General features: G+C 45.2%; 1 long non-coding RNA gene across 1 annotated transcript; it reads left to right on the top strand.

Annotated features, from left to right (window-relative positions):
* Window positions 1-1,699: 1,699 nt before the first annotated feature.
* LOC308191197 lies at window positions 1,700-10,100 on the top strand. The gene is made up of 4 exons (XR_013947795.1): window positions 1,700-2,192; window positions 3,249-3,349; window positions 7,663-7,787; window positions 9,301-10,100. It is a non-coding gene; the product is annotated as an uncharacterized lncRNA (long non-coding RNA).
* The last annotated feature ends 7,638 nt before the right edge of the window (window positions 10,101-17,738 follow it).

Genomic DNA, 17,738 nt, shown 5'->3' on the forward strand with positions numbered 1-17,738 from the left:
CAGCACCATATCTCCAATCCCTGAGGCTGGTGTCTTGGCTGAGCAAGGAAATACACCTAATACAGTGCAGTGCTGCTCAGATGTTTGTGTTACCTCTGTAGGGTGCCTCACCATCACCTGATGTACTGTATGGACAGACACCCTGCAGGAAAGCAAGGGCTGTAATTCACATGCTGTACCCCAAGAAATGAGAGAAATGGGCTTCCTCGTCCGTAATGCCAGCTGTCAGTGCTGACAGCAGTATCACCTAGCAGCTTAAGACCACTGGGGAGCTATGCCAAGATGTCTCAGTTCTATTCCCAGCCAAAATTTTTGACTGACAAATGAAACACTTGGCCTGAGATCAGCCAGGAAGCCTCTGGCAGAGCTGGGATCTGGGCTAGCACCATGGGCTCTCTCTCCTGTGTAATGCAAACTGCCAGTGCTCCAGACTTGTTTAAGAAGAGACATGATGGGGAGGAATGGACGTTTATCATCCAGTGCAGTGCAAACCAGTCTCCTCCCCAGGTGAGGTTCCTGGTGAGGCCCAGTCTGTTCTCCCATGGAGATGACATTATGCATATGTGAGTCTTGGCTAAAGAATTGTGGAAGTTAGTTTGCAGCACTTTTTTTTTTTTCCTTTTTCTTTTTTTTCTTTTTTCCCCCGACATCTAAGTTTTCCTTTTCTGTGCTGCAGTATGAAAAGCTAGGGACAAGCTTTCAGCTTAGGGACAGGAGAGAACTACTGGGTTTTCACCAGATAAATTAGAGGGATGTGCTGGAACAGGCCGATTACATTCAGGAAAAGGTGGGCTCTGTCTGCTGAACAGGTCATCAGCCTGGGATCTCCAGATTTGAACTACAGTGCAATGAATTTTTTATCAGTTGTTGGTCCACATTTGGCCCTGGAAAATGCTGTGATTTGGGGAGATGTGTGGGAATCTTCCCTAACTGTAGGTACCTGCCTCGTCATCTGATTCTCTTTCCATGAAGCTAGTTTCCTATGCATCCCCCAATGCTTTCTTTTATTTATTGAAGAGGAACTGGGGTTTTAAAGAGCTATTAATTTGACCTGAGTCTTAGTTTAAGGTAAGTTGAGTTGCACTGGGGTCTTTGTAATCAGCGAAAAACCTGCTCTGATGAAGACATCTGCCTTTTACCCAAGGAACAGCATCCCATGCCTGGTGATTTCCTTCTGGGAAGTCCAGAGACCAGAAGGCAGAGTGGGCTGGATGCAAGTAGCGTCACTGCTCCCATGTGTTCCCTGCCTTCGCTGCTGCCCACGGCTTTGCTTTCTTCCAGGACTGCAGCTGGGACCACACCACATCCTCTACTTCATGCTCCAGGCTAGGTGCAGCTCTGAAAAACTTCTGGACGTGAACCTGTGGACTGAGATCACTCAGAAGGTTGGACAGAAGAAGAAGGGAAGCGTCTGGGGATAGCATGGTTTGTTTGCATAAGTTTGGTTTCCTGGTCTGATTTTCTCATCCAAAAAAACAAATACATGAGCAAAAGTTGTTCCTACTCGGTACTAAATTTCTGGCTACTTTTTACATGACCACAGCATAATTAGGATGACCAGGACTGTTTTTGACTGTTGGCTCGTATTTTTCAAGCACCAGAACTGATGCTTTGGACTTGCATTTAATTGGCCTTCAGTAGTCAGTGACAAGCATTTCGGGCCTTTCTGAACCCCAGTGCTGGGACAAGATACTGCCAGTTACACACAAACACTAGATGTCTTCTATCCAAGTATATTCTGATGAAACAGTGCTTCCTCCAGATCCCCCTGCCTCTTCCAAATCCTCTCCAGGAAGCAAAGTGATACAGTTTTGGGTCAATCTACACTGACGTTTCTTGGAGCTGTCACTTCCATGGCTCATCCCCTGTTCTTTTGGATGGGCCCTGACTAGGCTACATCACCCGTGATGCACTTCTGTCTCCTCTCTGGCTGAGACGCTGTAATTCATGACTGGAATGACAATGACAGAAAACCCAGCCAACCTGAGCTCCCTGGTCCCTGGACAACCTGCCAGCATTCATGAAGTACAAGACCCATCTGATGATCCTTGAGTTCAGGCTGATCCAGATCAGTATGTTTTTCCCCTTAAAAATAACACTTCTCAGTTGTCTCAGCAGAGATTTTTGACCTCTTCAAGAATGGAAACTCCAGTATTTCAGCTCTTCTTCCTGCTGAGACAGGAACAAACGTGGTAAGAACTGAATTTGGCTATTCTGATTTCCATGGCCGTAGCTCAACAGCTCAGGGAGAGCAGTCTGGGAGGCACTGTGCACCATCCCTAGCCCTGGTTTGCCAGATGGGTGAGGACTTGGAGAGGATCCTGGCAAGGCAGCTTTGGACCTGTGTCCTTCAGGGTCCATGCTGAGACAGCATGCAATTAAACCTCTTAGCAACTCAACACCATGTTGCCCTTATCTCCACTATAAAGTGACTGAGGAGTAGGTGGTGATCTACCGTGCTACTACCTTCCAAACCTCCCACCAACTGCACCCTCATTAAAAACACTGAAATCTCACTGGTGGTTGATTTTTTTCACTTTGCAAAGTGGGCTTCATTCCAACACATTGTAAATGCCTATAATCTTGAGATCCTTTCAAATCCAGTCAGTATGCAGGCTTTGCGTGATATTTTAATGATTGGCAGTGAATTTTAATGGCGGATTAACAAGGTTACAAAGGAAAACAGTGCCCCTTCTGAATTTTGGTAAATGGAAAAGGAAGAACATATTTACTAAGCTGTCAGGACAGTGGTTTTTTTGGCTACTCCTGATCTTACCGGATCTCAAAACTCATCAATGAAAAAATATTGTGGATTCACTTCTCTTTCCATTGAGACCAAGGCTGGCATTCCTGAATGATTTATTTGCTCAGTTTTATAGATCATACGTTGTGAGTTAATTTGGGATTGTGACAGCTACTTAAAAATCATCCATTTGGAAAAAATTACTTGCTGTCAGAGGAATAAAAATAAAATGATCTCTGCTTCTTGTATACATTCAGAATGACAAAGACTCTCATAAGCTTCAAATGTTTTTTCTGATTCTGATTCAGCTCTTGGGTCATTTTTCTTGTGTTTCATTGATGGAGGCATAAATGCAGTGAAACAGAGGTGTTTAACTGGTGGTCTTGAGTTGGATGGCTTGCATTTATGTGACTGAGAGTGGGAGGGTGCAAGTATGGGGGCTTGGGCTGCCCCCAAGCTACTGCATTGTCTACAGGACCACTGCTGACCCATCGCAAACATACAGGTGGCTGCTGGCCGTGCGAGGATTTTGGTGTGGAGCTGGGGAGGTGGCCGCTCGTGGTACAAGCTCTGAGCATTTACACAGAGCTGCTCTGCTGAGGGCAGGTTTGCTGACTGTAATGAAGCATGAACTGTCTTTGCACCCTGTCTTCTGTAATGCGGTCTGTGTTCAGCCATGGGCCACGGTGTTGCCTTTGCCACCTTTGTTTTGTGAAGTTTCTCTTCTTTTTCTCTCCCAGTCTGTGGTTTCTGATATGCACCTTTTTTTTTGCTGGTTGCCTTCATGACTTGGCTGGCTAGTCTTTAAATTTTGCTTGCAGCCTGTTTTCACTTGATACCTTATCTGCTTTCCCTTGACATTTGCTTGGCTAACCTGGACACTGTAGGATAGTCCTTTGGCTTGAATGAATACTCTGGATATGCCATTTAAATGCTCTGACCATGTATTTATTTGCCTCTTAGCTTCCTTTTCGTTTAGGGTTCTGCAAATCTTCAATGACAGCAGGTTTGGCTGTACTCTAACAACCTCCCGATGGAGGCTACAGGAATGTTTTTTTGTTACTATAGTTTTTTATCACCCGTGTCTTCTTTCCAACTTTCTTTTTCCCCTTTGAGACTCTCTGAAGACCAGGATCATTTCCTTTCTTTTTTTTCCCTACCATGGATCTGCATATTCCTTCTGCATATTCCTTTATTCCTCTTGCTTAGACTTTGCTCCTTTCGGGCCAGTGGCTTTGGGTGCTGCAGACCTGGAGGACCAAGCACCACCCTGATATGCTCTCGCAGCTCCATGGCGAGTGCCATGGAGGCTGGATGGTGAACGTGGCTCACATCGGGGCAGGACATCACTGTGCAGCGAAATGTGCCGAATGCTACCGCTTAAAAAATATCTGCATTGAAATGTGGTCTGCAGACAGTAGGGCTCTGCTTAGGGCCATGGTATTGCTTTTGGGACTGGCCCAGGATTCAGAGCTTGCCTCTGAACACCAGAGACGTGGCTCTCACCTTTCTGCTTTGAGCTATTCAGATGCTTGTTATCTGTGTATTCTCAGCCTACACCTGTGCCATAGGAATGACGGTTCTGGTGCACATTCCTGCAGTATTTTGTCTCTGTCAGGACAGGAGATTCCCCAGACACCTTGCTCTCCCTGCTTGTGCGATTTGGGAACCAGCTCTGTGTGGCTCAGGCTCTGAGTGGTGCCGTCAGCATCTTTTCAGGTCCTGCAGAGCTGTCATTGGTCCCCTGGGTTGTGAAGTGCTCTAGAAAGCAGAAATGCCAGATGAGGTGGTGCGTGATTTATTAGATACTGCACTACAATACCGTGTAAGTCGTAAAATCCAGGGGAATTTTGGAGTTCATATATGCGTCAACACTGTGGAGCAAGGAGGCTCACCAGGCAGATCCATGGTAGGAAAAAAAGCATCTGGACATCTTGATACCAGCAAAGTGTCAGTGATTTGGAAGGAAACCATGGAAAAAAGTACTGGAGGAATTGCCGAAAGGGCTGCCTCGGCCCTTAGGAAAAATGAAAATAACAAAGCCTGTTCAGTTTATTAAACAACACTGTAGATGCTTTCTTGCAATTTTTCATAACCATATGAAATATATTAAGAGGAAAATATATGTCAAGAAGGTTGGTAATCAGTATCAAGTAGCAGATGACATTTCAATTTCTGATCTCACTTTCATGAGCATGCAACTAATAAAAATAGCCCAGGGATCTGTCATGGAACACGCGCATGCAAATTACTTCTCAAGTGATATTGGAAATGCATCTGCTTGTCTGAAACGCGTGGATCATTTATGTTGCACATAAACCTTAAGCGAGACATGGGTGGTACCTGGATCTTATGAGAAGCCTCTCGTCCAGGGTTGCAAGAACAGCCTTAAACAACCAGATCTCATTCTGAATGGCATCACTTTATCTATGATCTTAGATTCTGGAAACGGGAAAATTTTCCATAGTTAGATAGTCTCTCTCCCTGCTCCAATGTGGACTGGATCCTGAAAGCAGGGTCAGGAAGGTTTTGTTGGAAATCTGTCTGGAATAGCTCAAGTGATCCAGCTCTTGTCTCATGCTCCTGCGTTGGTCTTTGGGCAAGGAGGATGACATCTGGGCCCCACGACAGGCCGAATTCCCAGCTGGTGCTGACTGATGGGACTCCAGTAACTGCTGGAGCTAAAAATCACAGCACGTGGCAACACGGCCTTGTGATTTCACTGATCTCCCTCTTTGGTTTTCTTTCTGGTTGCTTCTAGCCTTTTCCAGAATCCCATTGTATAGACGGAGATCCAGTTTCTTTCTGGTTTGATTGTGCTTTGTGTAATCCGAAAGAATGCACCATTTGTTACAATAGGAAGTCACGGGCTTCCCTGAAACAAGAGACTTTGAGTTGAACACTGATACCTCCATCCTAAAGGGGTTTTCCTGCCCCAAAGGCAGTAAAGCACTGTGTAGGTGCCTTGTTCTGGAAGGCACAAAGAGCGGACACACTTTATGTGGCACTCAGATTTTGTAAACCTTTGTGTCTCCAGTAAATCATCACTTTTGCATGCTAAAGAATGCCAGCTTGTGCAACTGTGGGATCCACTTCATACGATGGACACCCTCATGGCCCTGCTCTGAATTTCAGAGCCTGGCTCTTCTGAAACCAGGATTTGGCACTTGCAGAATAGGTAACAGCAGGACAAATTTTGCTGTTCTTAGAAAAAAAATGGAGAGTGTAATTTGATTTAGCTAGTAGTGTGGGGATAATAGATGCTTGCAGCTGACAAAGCATGTCTCAGCCCTGTAGGCGACTTCAGTGGAAAGAAGTAGGAGGGAAAGCCACACTTCTAACAGTGGGGCACAATTAGCACTGCAGCCTGACAGGGCTGTAGCTGGGCATGACCTCTCTGAAGCACAGTCAGTAGGAGAACTGCCATGTTTTTAAGAATGAAGAAGCAGCCCAGGTTCCACACAGAGCATGCGCTGTAACGATATCTCTCGGCCATGTGAAACCTACTGCTTGGTCTCGCTTGGGAGCATTTGCTGAAAACTTCATTTTTGATTTCGTTCTGCTTTCTGTCAGTCCACTGAATCTATGCCCGGATTTCAAACCAGGAGGCCAAGAGACAGAAAAAAATGCTTTTTACATCACCATCACTATTTTTGTTCTAACATTGGCAGAACCTTTCAAAGACTTCCCCAGAAAGGGCCGAGTGTGGGATGTTTTCATGCCTATGAGTTTAACAGTGCAAGTTCCTTGAAGTTTTATAGCAAAGTCCCTTGCAGGCACCACCTTGTTACGGTGGTTAATAGGGATTGTGCACTGGGAGGCAGATGATGCTACCGCATGTGCAGGTGCAAATATTCTATCTATGTGAGAAGGTCCCTGGTGGGAAGGGAGGACTGCTTTCAAACTGCACACAAGGCATGAAAAATAGCTTGGGCATCTCATTGGCATAACTTGTAGCTTCAAGCGTGTTGCACAGACTTTTAAGCTTGAATGAGGAAACCGAGGGATGAGGCCAAGATGTGGCAGGTCCACAGGCGCTGGGAAGAGGAGCTGTGTCCCAGGATCAGGCTTGCTGGGACAGGCTGCTTTTCTCACCTTGATGCTTTTTCTGCCTTCTACGATTCCTGTAACTACTGGACTGAACCCACCAACTTTTTTTCAGCGGTTCTCTGCTGCAGGCTGAATAAGAACCTTTGCTCTCAACAGAAGCCATCAGCCACCCCAGCACTTGGACCGTGAAGGGGGTAGTGCTGCAGAGTGGTTATTACACTTAGGTGGCTCTCAGAAACATTTTGGAAGCAGGCACCAGCACCCAAAACTCTTTTCAGGCAAGTGCTGTAACCATCAGATTTACGCCTGGGCTCTGTTGCACGAAGGTACAACTTCAGCACACAGGAATACATCGTTCTCCTAATGTGCTTTTCTGGGACCTCTGAAAAGGCGGCTAGACGGAGGAAAAAATTTAGATTATTAGTGTTGACCTTAACTTTAGGCAGCCTTAGTCGGGCTGACAGCTTTTACTTCTCTAAAGCTTTGGCTGAGCTGCCCAGCCCCGGTCTCCTGGGTGCCCTTGCTGCTATACTTGTAGTGCTAATAATATTTGCATGTCTGAAAATGTAGCAGAGACATTTAGGGGGATGCCTCTGACATTCCTGCCCTGTGTCACAGAGACGCTTTCAGCTATTCAAGCAGAAACATAAGCCTCACTATTGTGGCCTGTGGGGCGTGCACCGGCATTGCTGCTTAGCTATGTTATTGGCCATTAAATTCTCCGCTCCCTTTCTAAATCTGGCCACAGGACTCGACTTTGCAGGCTTTGGCAAGGGTGAATTCCACAGGATGTGGGTCTATTTCCTCCAATTTCTTTTAAATGCGTCCACTAGTTAACTTTACTGACTGTTTTCCTGTTCTCATTTCAGGGAGCAGGAGTGAAGCGCGGAGGGACGGAGCTGTGGCTGTGACACTTTCGGTCCCTCCTGCTGCAGTTGGATGCTCACCTCCTGGCTGCCTTGTTTGGCCCTAGAAACTTACTGGAGATGCCCAAGTAAGAAACCTCCTTACTATGGTCAGGACAGAGGATCCAGGTCCTCCAAAGAGGCTGATTCCACTTGTCCTAAAATCTGATTCATCCCCATCCGTGTGTCTCTGCATAAACCATAGGCAGAGCCAGGCAGGGATGTACTGGAGGGGGCAGAGGTTTTGGTGCCCTCTTTTTTCTTCCTCCCTTGCCCTTGTCCCTGCTCAGCACTGGGATTTATGCACGGCCAGTTCAGGACCACCTTTTTCTCTGCAGATCTTCACTGGGGACATGGTGGGAAGAGGCCATGATGTGCAGAGATGGAGGATCATCACATCTTCCAGATCTTCACCTGATGCTGGGTCCGGGTCTGCCCTTCCCCTGGGGCTGACCCCACTGTGGGGAGGGCAGGGGAAGGAGAAAGGATCTCCCCCCAGCACAGGGTCTCCTTTCCTGTCCGTGCAGAGACCTGCAGTCAGGTGTGGCCCAAGCTAAATGCTCTAATCTGGTATTTTGTTTTATTGGGGTTGATGACTATGGCATTATAGGGGTCCATAAAAGCACGCAGGGGTGAGGTGAAGCTCAACTCTTATTGACTGCAGCACTTTTTAAATATCTCCTGAGTTTGAGGTATTAATGGGAATTGAAACCATTTGGTAGTTTTCCTATTCCCCCCCCCGCCCTTGTGCTACCGTGAATTGCACTGTGTTCCCCCAAATTATCATTAGTTATTTAGTAGCCCTAAGTGAGAATGAGAATTTTGTATTTATTGGGCGTTTAAACATTTTTATCACTGGTTTCTTTTCCAAAGGGGAACATTTTTTACAGGAAAAAAATTGCAAAATGCTGATATCCCAGACTATCTAAGTATTTCATTTTGATAGTGCTGACCTAGTCGGTTATGAGAATGTTGAATTGCTTCTCTTTGGTAATAGAGAGTGGTTTTGTTTTGAAAATGCCACAACAATATAATTTGTCATGAAGTGAAATATAATGTAAGAAATGTAGAGTGATTTTGAAAGCAGCAGCTTGTAACATACAAGTCAAAGATGAATGAATGAAAATAATAAAGGGAATAGATGCATTTTCTGTATCAAAAGGAGGTATTTAAACATCATTGAAGCAAAATAGGAAAATAGACGCAATCTGTTTCAGCATTTTCCCAGTGATGTTTTCTGGCATTCCCAGAAAATGCTGTGATTTCAATTAAATTGCTGCTCTAGCTGTAAAACTGTTATCTAAAACTTCCTTACTGCTCAGCTCTAACACTTACCTCTGGAGGGTGGCAAACTGTAGGGCTGTCCCATAATTCATTTAACTTGGGATTTCATTTTCCTTTCATCGTCTAAAACATAGATATCTATTTCCAGGGAAAGATCTGGGCACTCTCAATCGTCTGGGCAAAGAGACAGGATCCTCCACGGATTCCTTTCATCCTGACAAGGTGACTGGGTACCCAGAATGAATTGCCTGATCTGACTTTCCTGCAGCTGCCTCAGTTTGCCTGGGTGGACTTGTCTTACTGTCGTTAATGCTCTAGGTCACCTGAAGATGACCGTGTGTCAGGGACTGGACCAGAGTGATTCTCTCATCTGACCTTTGGACAGCAGCAGGACAAGCACCTCCTGACCGCACCACAGCATTTCCACGGAAGACAGCTACTTCCATGAGCCTCGGAGGAACCTCAGTACACTGTTTGGAGAAAAAAATATTCAGGGTTCCTTCACCTAGCACAGGGCAGCCTTGGGATGTAACATCGGGACAGAGGTGTGACCATAGTAGAAGAAAATATCAATAGTGGCCTATAGGGACTTTGGAAGAACATCAGTACAATATGCTCCACAGATGAAACTGTAAATGCTCATTTTTGCTCTGAGATTTTTTCTTAAATCCTTCTTCTTCCGAGAAAGAATCCCTTGGACACCGGTTCCCCATCAGTGGAAGGAGTGACTGATCTTTAGGCACTGCAAGTAACAGCCTTCATAAAATTCAGAGACTGGAAGGGGACTGAAGGAAAAACGCTCTGCAAAGGTTACCGGGCCAAAGCCCTGGGGCAACTGAAAGCTAAATTAAAAGGGGAAAAAAATGAATATCCCACACTAAACCAAAAACCAAAACCCTAATGAAAACACTAAAAGCAATGATTAATATGACAACTGGGCAGCTTTCCCCGAAGACATGAATTCCCATCAGAGTAATCAAATTTGTCTTAAAAATGATAAATAGCGCTACCACTAACCTAAAAATGTACCTTGATCCCACCAAGCTCAATCTCTTCAAACACTAGCTGCTTCATTGAAAAAAAAAAGTATTTAAATAAACAAATAATATAAAACAAAACCCACAGTCCCAACACGGATTTTTTCAAAGTTACCTCAGTCTTTTTTGGCTGTTCAATCCACTCCCTGGTGTCCAGGTGTAAACAATTCCCAAAAAGAGACGTCTGTATCCCTGAATTCCAGAAAAGGTAGCGCTTTGTCTTTCTTTCCCAAAAAGCTGTCTTTATGTGAATTTCTCAACCAAAACGGGGATGTTTAGGCCTTTTGATTATTTTTTCCCCCTCCTTTTTTTTTTTTTTTTTAAACATTCCCCTCTGCTCCCATTGGTGGCCCTTTATTTCTTAATGATATTCTTCTTCCTCTTGCGCAGGGCTATCTCATCTCCTTTTCCACCGCCTGCTCCCCCCAAATCCCACACTCCTTGGCAAACCTTTGTGCTTCATACCGATGCTCGCTGCCCGCCCTGCCCCTTGGAGAAGGTCTGGCCCTAGCACGGCTTTCCAGGCCAGGATGAAAGGGGATATTTGTGAGGACGGTCATACAAGACGGGTCAAACGCCACGTATGTCCTCTCTGCGAACACTCTGAGCCTGCGATTGTTGGTTCTTGCTCTTCGCCTTGAATCCTCTTGCCTGCAGCTCCCTCCTTGTGGCAGTTTGTGGCTTTTGGAGGGTGAGCAGGGCTGGAGGAAGCAATATGAGGAGAGACAACGTTCACCTGGACCTCTTGATTCCCCGGGAAGCCAAGCGAACGGCTTCACTTTTGCATTGATTAACCTGTTGGGAGTAAGGCTACGCAATGCTACCTTGAACCAGACTCAGTTGTATTTAAGTTGATCGTAAAGACCTTTCTTTTTCTGTCTCTCCTCTGGTATCTTTTCTAGCCAGGAGCCCTTATCTCAACACTATTAAGCTTTGTGTTTGTCAGGAGGGTTGTTGTAAAGCGACACTGCTGCAAAAAAGATAGTTGGGTGTAGTCTTCCATAGTTTTCCACCAGTCCTCTCCTTTATTTAGCTAGACAGCTACTTAAACCTCCCCTAGGCTTCAGGAACACCTTTATAGCAGAGATGACAGTAATTTAGCTTTCCCAGGCAGAATGTGGTGGCTTTGCACTAAAGAAAATCAATTCCAGAAGAATCAGGCTGCAATCCATCAATTCGAAATAAAAGTGGCTTTTGTGTTCTCTGCTTCCCCATTTCATCACTGATTCTCAGCAGCAAAACCGAAGTCATTGTCCTCCATTGTCCCCACAGCCTCCCAGTCATTTAAAAATTCCTAAGTGGCATGTTTTCCCTTTTCCTGATAAAAATTAACACCAGTTTGTCATTTAAAATCTGTCATGGTAGCAGGGGGGAATATGTGAGCAGGTGTCCTCCTTTGGTCTCAGTCTCCATGCTCTTGGAGAGGGTCTAATGCCAGCTAAAGAAAATTTCCCGATTTTCATCAGAGTGCTGCTGAAGTTAGCTGACTGAGAATTATCCTCAGGACGCTGGATTCAGAGGAGACTGGCCAGGACTTTGGACCTCTTAGTGCCATTCTCTCATTTTATTCACTTGGTTTTGAGGCTAGCAGAAATTCTGTTCCATTGGTCTTCCTTGTATTCATCCTCCCTGCCGACATTTGCAGATTTGCTTTATTGGTCAGCTTTAAAGCTCTTGAGTATCTCCTCTACCTGAGAGGTCTACAAAGGGTTCACAATTTGCTGGCTCAGGCAGCTTAGTCAGCCATCATTTGGCTGTCATCTCTCACACCGGGACAAAGATAGCATTTACAGAGGTGGAGCTGTGGTCCATAGCTGGTGCTTTGGATTGCTATGATACCTGTATCACTGCCTACGGTAAGATCTTCATCGCTTAGCTTTGCATACCAGCAAATATTTGTACTGTGGCTTCAAGTGCAGCAGGAAAAATCATTTTGGTTGATATTGGTTGTGTCCTCCTGGAAAAATATTTTGTTCTTTCGCTGCTGTGACCGTTTTGTTAATAAAATAAAATAAAATAAAATAAAATAAAATAAAATAAAATAAAATAAAATAAAATAAAATAAAATAAAATAAAATAAAATAAAATAAAATAAAATAAAATGTACAATAGGTCTGGGCTTCATGGAAGTAGGCACCTATAAACATTGGCACATGAGAGGCACATGAGATGCACTTTGCACCTGCGGAGAGCATCCACGGCTTGGTTGGTTGGCAGGATTTTTGCTGTGCACCTGCCCTCTTTTGTGCCTCGGTGGAGACAGAGAGCTGTGGATAATGATAAAAAAGCAGTTTTTAGCAGCGCTACGTCACCTTGCTTGGACCAGCTGAGCTCTGGAGATCCCTTCCAACCTACACCATTCTGTGATTCTGTGATTGCTGAGGTAGCATAAGTAGACGGAAAAGAAAAGCTCTTTTCTTCAAGTGTCTGCATTCACAGCAGGAATTTTGGCGGTGTACCCCTTTGGGGTGTAGTTGTCTTTCCACATCCTGCCAGCAAGGCAATGCTGTCAAGAGTCTTGGGACGCAGGGCTGGCTGTAGTAAGTCCCAGGTGCCTTCCTGGTTTCTGAAGTGTGAGTTGAACATTGGTACGGCTTTGAGAAGTTTCCTGCAGAAAGTAAAAGAATGTGGGACACTTTGTGTTTGCTGGAGTATATCCCTGAGATTCATGCTTGGAGAGTGATGAATTTCTGCTTCAAGGGTACTTTTGATCGCTCATTGATCCCAAGTTGGACTCACCTGACTAAACAGTCCTGTCTACATGATACACATCAGCGTCTTAAGCAGTCACCCCATGCTCTTCGTGTCAGTGAATCTGGCTGATATCACCAGCAGAGGTTAGGCTACAGCCCATCCCAGCCTGAAGTGGATGCCCATGACCTGCCAGCTGAGTCATGCCTTGCTTGTTTGTTACCTGCTGCTGTAAGGGGGTCTAGGATGACGGTTCCAGCCTGAAGGCTCTTCTAGAAGAGATGTCAGGAGTAAAGAGACATGAGTCACACCCAAAACTTGTATCTCAGAAGCCTCCTGTCCATGTCCATGTCTGAGAGCTGGACTTTTCCAGTGTCCCACTTCTCCCTCGTTGAGTGCTGTATAAATCACATTTTCCAGCTGCACAGTGTCAGTGCATGACATTTTATTGAACACAAGTGGCAGTACATCACAATACAATCTGTATAGCATTTTTATAGGAGCAATAACATTTGAAAGATTTTACTCCGATCTATGCCCCATGTTCAGGGAGATGAGACATATGTAGGTAGTAATAATATTGTCCAGAACCACAAATAGCTCCGAAAGAAGCTCTGACCCAAATGATTGAGTTTCCTTTGCCTTTTATTGCAGAAGCAAGAGCAAATAAGATTTTGGAGTGATGGGTGACCAAGGGTAAGGCTGCAGAGGATAAGGTTTGTAATAATCCCTGAATTTGATGGAGTAGCTACCAGCCAAGGTGAATGAACTGCCAATTGACTGCCTGATAACACTCATTTTCACCCCTCTTTGCTTGCAGTTCTTTTTCCTCTTGTTTTCCAAGTCATTAAAATAATTAGGTCAAACAAGAAGCAATTGTTTATCACCTACATTTCATTTTGAATCTTTGACTTCTTTGTCAGGCCTGAAAAGGCGATTAGGTGCTTGGAGGCTTGTTATATCATTAACTCCAATTAAAGAAATTACTTTTCCCAATAAAGTTAGATCTCTAAATATATGTGATGTTAACTATGGTGGATCTACTGGGATATTTGAGTATTCAGTGGAGGCATATGTGGATTTAATTTTTGATCGGGGAGGTACCATACAAGCAGCAGATAAATACCTGCTGGCAAACATGGCAGGACTAATGAAGAGCCACAATCTGCAGTCCTGCCTAGGAAGCTGGTAGGTGTCTACCAAACTCAGAAGTCTTTTTTTTTTTTTTTTTCTTTTTTTTTCAGCAAAGCTGGGATTCAGAGATGAGAAAGGAAAAAAGACCTTTGGATTTCACCCTACAATTTTCTATATTTCAGTCAAACAGTGGAACGGGTTGCCAAGAGAAGTTGTGTGGTCTCTGGAGGTTTTCAAGTTCCCACCGTCCCTGGAGGTTTTCAATACCCAACTATACAAAACAACGGTAACCTGGTCTGGTCCCACACCTGACCCCGCTTGGAAGAGGAGGTTGGACTAGAGACCTCCTGAGGTCCTTTCCAACCTGAGTTTTTCTGTGGTGCTATGATTTTCAACTCTATAACTTGGAACTGGGCCACAGCATATATTGAAGAAAGCACCTGGTCCTGATTTAGATAATGTAAGAGAGGCCATGTTTCGCATAGCAGCCGAACCAGCCTGTAACTAGTCTCCCATCGTATGACAAGGACCATATGTCGCTCCATGTGGTGCTAACTGGTTGGGAGTGAGGGAGATTATTACATCCTCTTTCATCTCCAGGATAAATCTTCTTAGATGGAGAATCTATTTCCTTAGTGAAGCTGTTCCATTGATTGAATCATGCTTGCGATAATTTTGTGCATAATTACTAGTTTGGATCTTTCTGGTTTTCAGTGCCATTGAGGGCTTTCTCTGTCGCTGCCTCTCACATGAGAGAGTCTCTGAAACAACAGATACCTTCCATACTTGTAGACCTTTCTCATCTGGGATGTAATCATCTCTTAGTCTTCTCTGTAATATGTTTGAACTCCTTAATGTGTTCAGCATGAGATTTGGCAGGTATGCAAATCCCAATAGGACGAGGAAGAATGTCTTGTTGCAGAGACCCGGTAGGTCAAAGTGGTCCGTTATGATTCACAAATGACTCAAGCAAGCCAATGCCCAGCACTAAGTGTTCCTCACTTGATTTATAGGTTTGCCTTCAACAAAAGTGAAAGAGAAGGCAGTATGACTGCATCTTGTAGTTATGACCTCAAAACAAAAGCAGCTGAGACAAGACCAAAGTGATTTCTCTGTTATTAGAAGGGATAAAGTTCAGGGGAAAACCTCAGGGCACAGTGAGTCATGGAGACGAGTTACCATGCTGTGGAGTTGAGGTACCAAAGGTTGGAAGAAGTTTAATAAAGAATGTACGTTTCTCTGTTTTCTCCTGCAAAAATTTCGGATGTCTCAGTACAAGCTGAAACGATAACATTGGCTAAACAATTTTCCGCAATGTCAGCCCCTCCAGTCAAAGGAGAGACCCGGAGAGATACGGCCATGAGTTACTACCTGGGGATGCTTTTCTCTTGTTACTCAGTGCACAGGAAGAGGAAAAGACTTCCAGCTTAGATCTTCATCTGGTGGGGTGAAGCCAGGCCCTACATCTGTGGGTCTTTTTGGATCCCATGGGCTTGAGAGCAGGATTCAGCAAAACTCACTGATGGCTTTTTGACAGGTAAAGGTAAGCCAGAGGTCTTTATGTCCTTGGTGGCCTCTAAACAGAAGTGAGGTCTTCCAAACGGACTTAACTCATGGTAAGTAGTGCTGAGCAGTATGTGTCTGAGGTAGGTCGGACCAGCTTATCTCCAGAGGCAACAGTGGCTGTAAAAATGCCCGTCTTTCTCAAAAGCCAGTGCCAAACTTCCAGATATGCAGTGCGTGGAGAAGACAAGTCCTACCTTTGAAAGCAGTGGGACATGGGGTCTCCAAGACTTCATTGACTCTGTGCCTAAGCTTCTAAATACAGGAATCCAACTCTCACCCTCTCTCAGCTACCCCTCTGTAACTACCGGTTGACTCAGTGTCTTGACAACAAGACACCTTCTTGGGTATGGACCCTGAAACTTGCTCTTTCCCTAGAAAATCCATTTTGAGAAGCTCTCATGTTACACCCTGCCCTGGCCATGCATGTGACATTGCTTGGCTGGTGCAGACTTGTGGGGTGGAGTGAAGGGTTTTGGGAAGACTGCCTCCAAGTATCTACCCCTTTATACTGCTCACAGTTCCCTACATATCAAAGCAGCTTAATCCTGCCTTTGGAATCTGTTTTTTCCTTTTCTTTCCCTGAATAACACAAGCCTGTGACAGCCTGCCTAACCATGGTGTCCACATTGCTACCAGCTGTAGAATGAACCCCTATCAGCCCTTCTCCCCCCATGGGCTGCGGTCACTTGCTCCTAAAACCAGCCATGCAGTCCATCCTGTCACATCCTTCTCAGCCTTCCCGGCAGCTTTTGGTGTTATTTTTTAATTTTTACTTTTTTTTTAATTAAAAAAAATATTATTATTTTTGGATCATCTAGTCCAACCGCCTGACCACTTCAGGGCTAACCAAAAGTTAAAGCATATTAAGGGTATTATCCAAAAGCCTCTTGAACACTGACAGTCATGTGGCATCAACCACATCACTAGGAAGCTTGTTCCAGTGTTTGGTCACCCTCAGGGTAAAGACAATCTTCCCAATGTCCGGTCTGAACCTCCCCTGGTACATCTCTGTGCTGTTCCCATGGTCCTGTCATTGGTGACCAGGGAGAAGAGATCAGCACCTCCTTTTCCATTTCCCCATTTGGAGGATTCTTTCCATGGTCTTGCTCCAACTACTTCTCGTTCTCCAATCCAGTCATAGCTGGGACAATTTACTTTGCCTTTCTCCCTGCCAAAACCAGCAAAAGGATTTTCCCCAAATGAGACCAGAACCCTCAAGCCCCAGGACAAAGAGAAGGCTGCAGCCACTGGAAGAAATGGGACCAAGAAAGGAGAAGAGACAACCTTCTCCTCTGGTCTCCCAGCTAAGCTCAGCCACCCAGACATGTTCCACTGGAGCTCAGGGAAAGCTTCCTGTCCACCCTGCTGGATTCACGATTGGTCCCTTCTGGCCAAGTTGTGGGGGTTCCTTTCTCAAGGTGCTTCAAGGGTTAAGCCAGCAGGACTGGGCTGCAAAGGGGAGATTGATTTTTCTGCCTTTGCAGTGCATGGCATGGCATGAATGTGTTTGCAACATGAGCCAGTGCGTGGATGTTATTGCAGAGAGCCCCGCCAGAGAGCCCGGGGCTGTGCTCAGCACTGGATGCCGTGCTCTGCTGAACACGAAATGCACACGTGTCCTGGTTATTCCTTCCCAAACCTCTCCAATCCCCTCCAGGGTGGAGGGAGCCCAGATCTTGTGATGCGCTGTGTGTAAAGAATTCACAGTTCGAGGATGCTGCGTGCCCCCAGAAATCTTAAAAATGCAGAGATGGATTTGACAGGCCTCCTGCCCAAATACCTGCCTGCTATTTAGGGAGCACAGCTTCTAAATAACTGCACCAGGACAGGGGTTGTTTAATGCAGTCACGTCCCTGTGATTGATGCTGACTTCATGTCAAACAAAAAACAACACAAAACAAAATAACACCACCAACAATAAACACAAAAATCAATCAAACAAGGAGAATTCAGCTTCTTCCCACTTTGTAGGGATTTTGGTGCACTTCGGGATGGACTGTTTAGATGACAGATGATGCGATAGGCACTCTAAGACAGCTTCGCCCTACTAGGAGATTTCAGCTTTTTGAATCAGCCGCAAACATCAGCGGTTCTCACTTTCCTGAGCTGTTTTTCAGCACTGGGATTATATCTTGCTTTGCATCCCCTTCTCCTCCAGGTGGAGAGGAGCACGCATCTTTTTCAAAGCTGCTCTTGTTGGATTTCTGAGCTGCCTTTCTGATTCTCCCAGAGCAGAAGACATGCTGTTGGCAGGCAAACCACGGCTGACAGCTGCTAGTCGTGTTGCCTGACCCTCCGGTGGAAGGCAGTGGGAAGTTGCAGAGTGGC

Source organism: Anser brachyrhynchus, assembly GCF_964034855.1.
Source record: "Anser brachyrhynchus genome assembly, chromosome: 2".
In the NCBI taxonomy this organism is placed as follows: Eukaryota; Metazoa; Chordata; class Aves; order Anseriformes; family Anatidae; genus Anser; species Anser brachyrhynchus.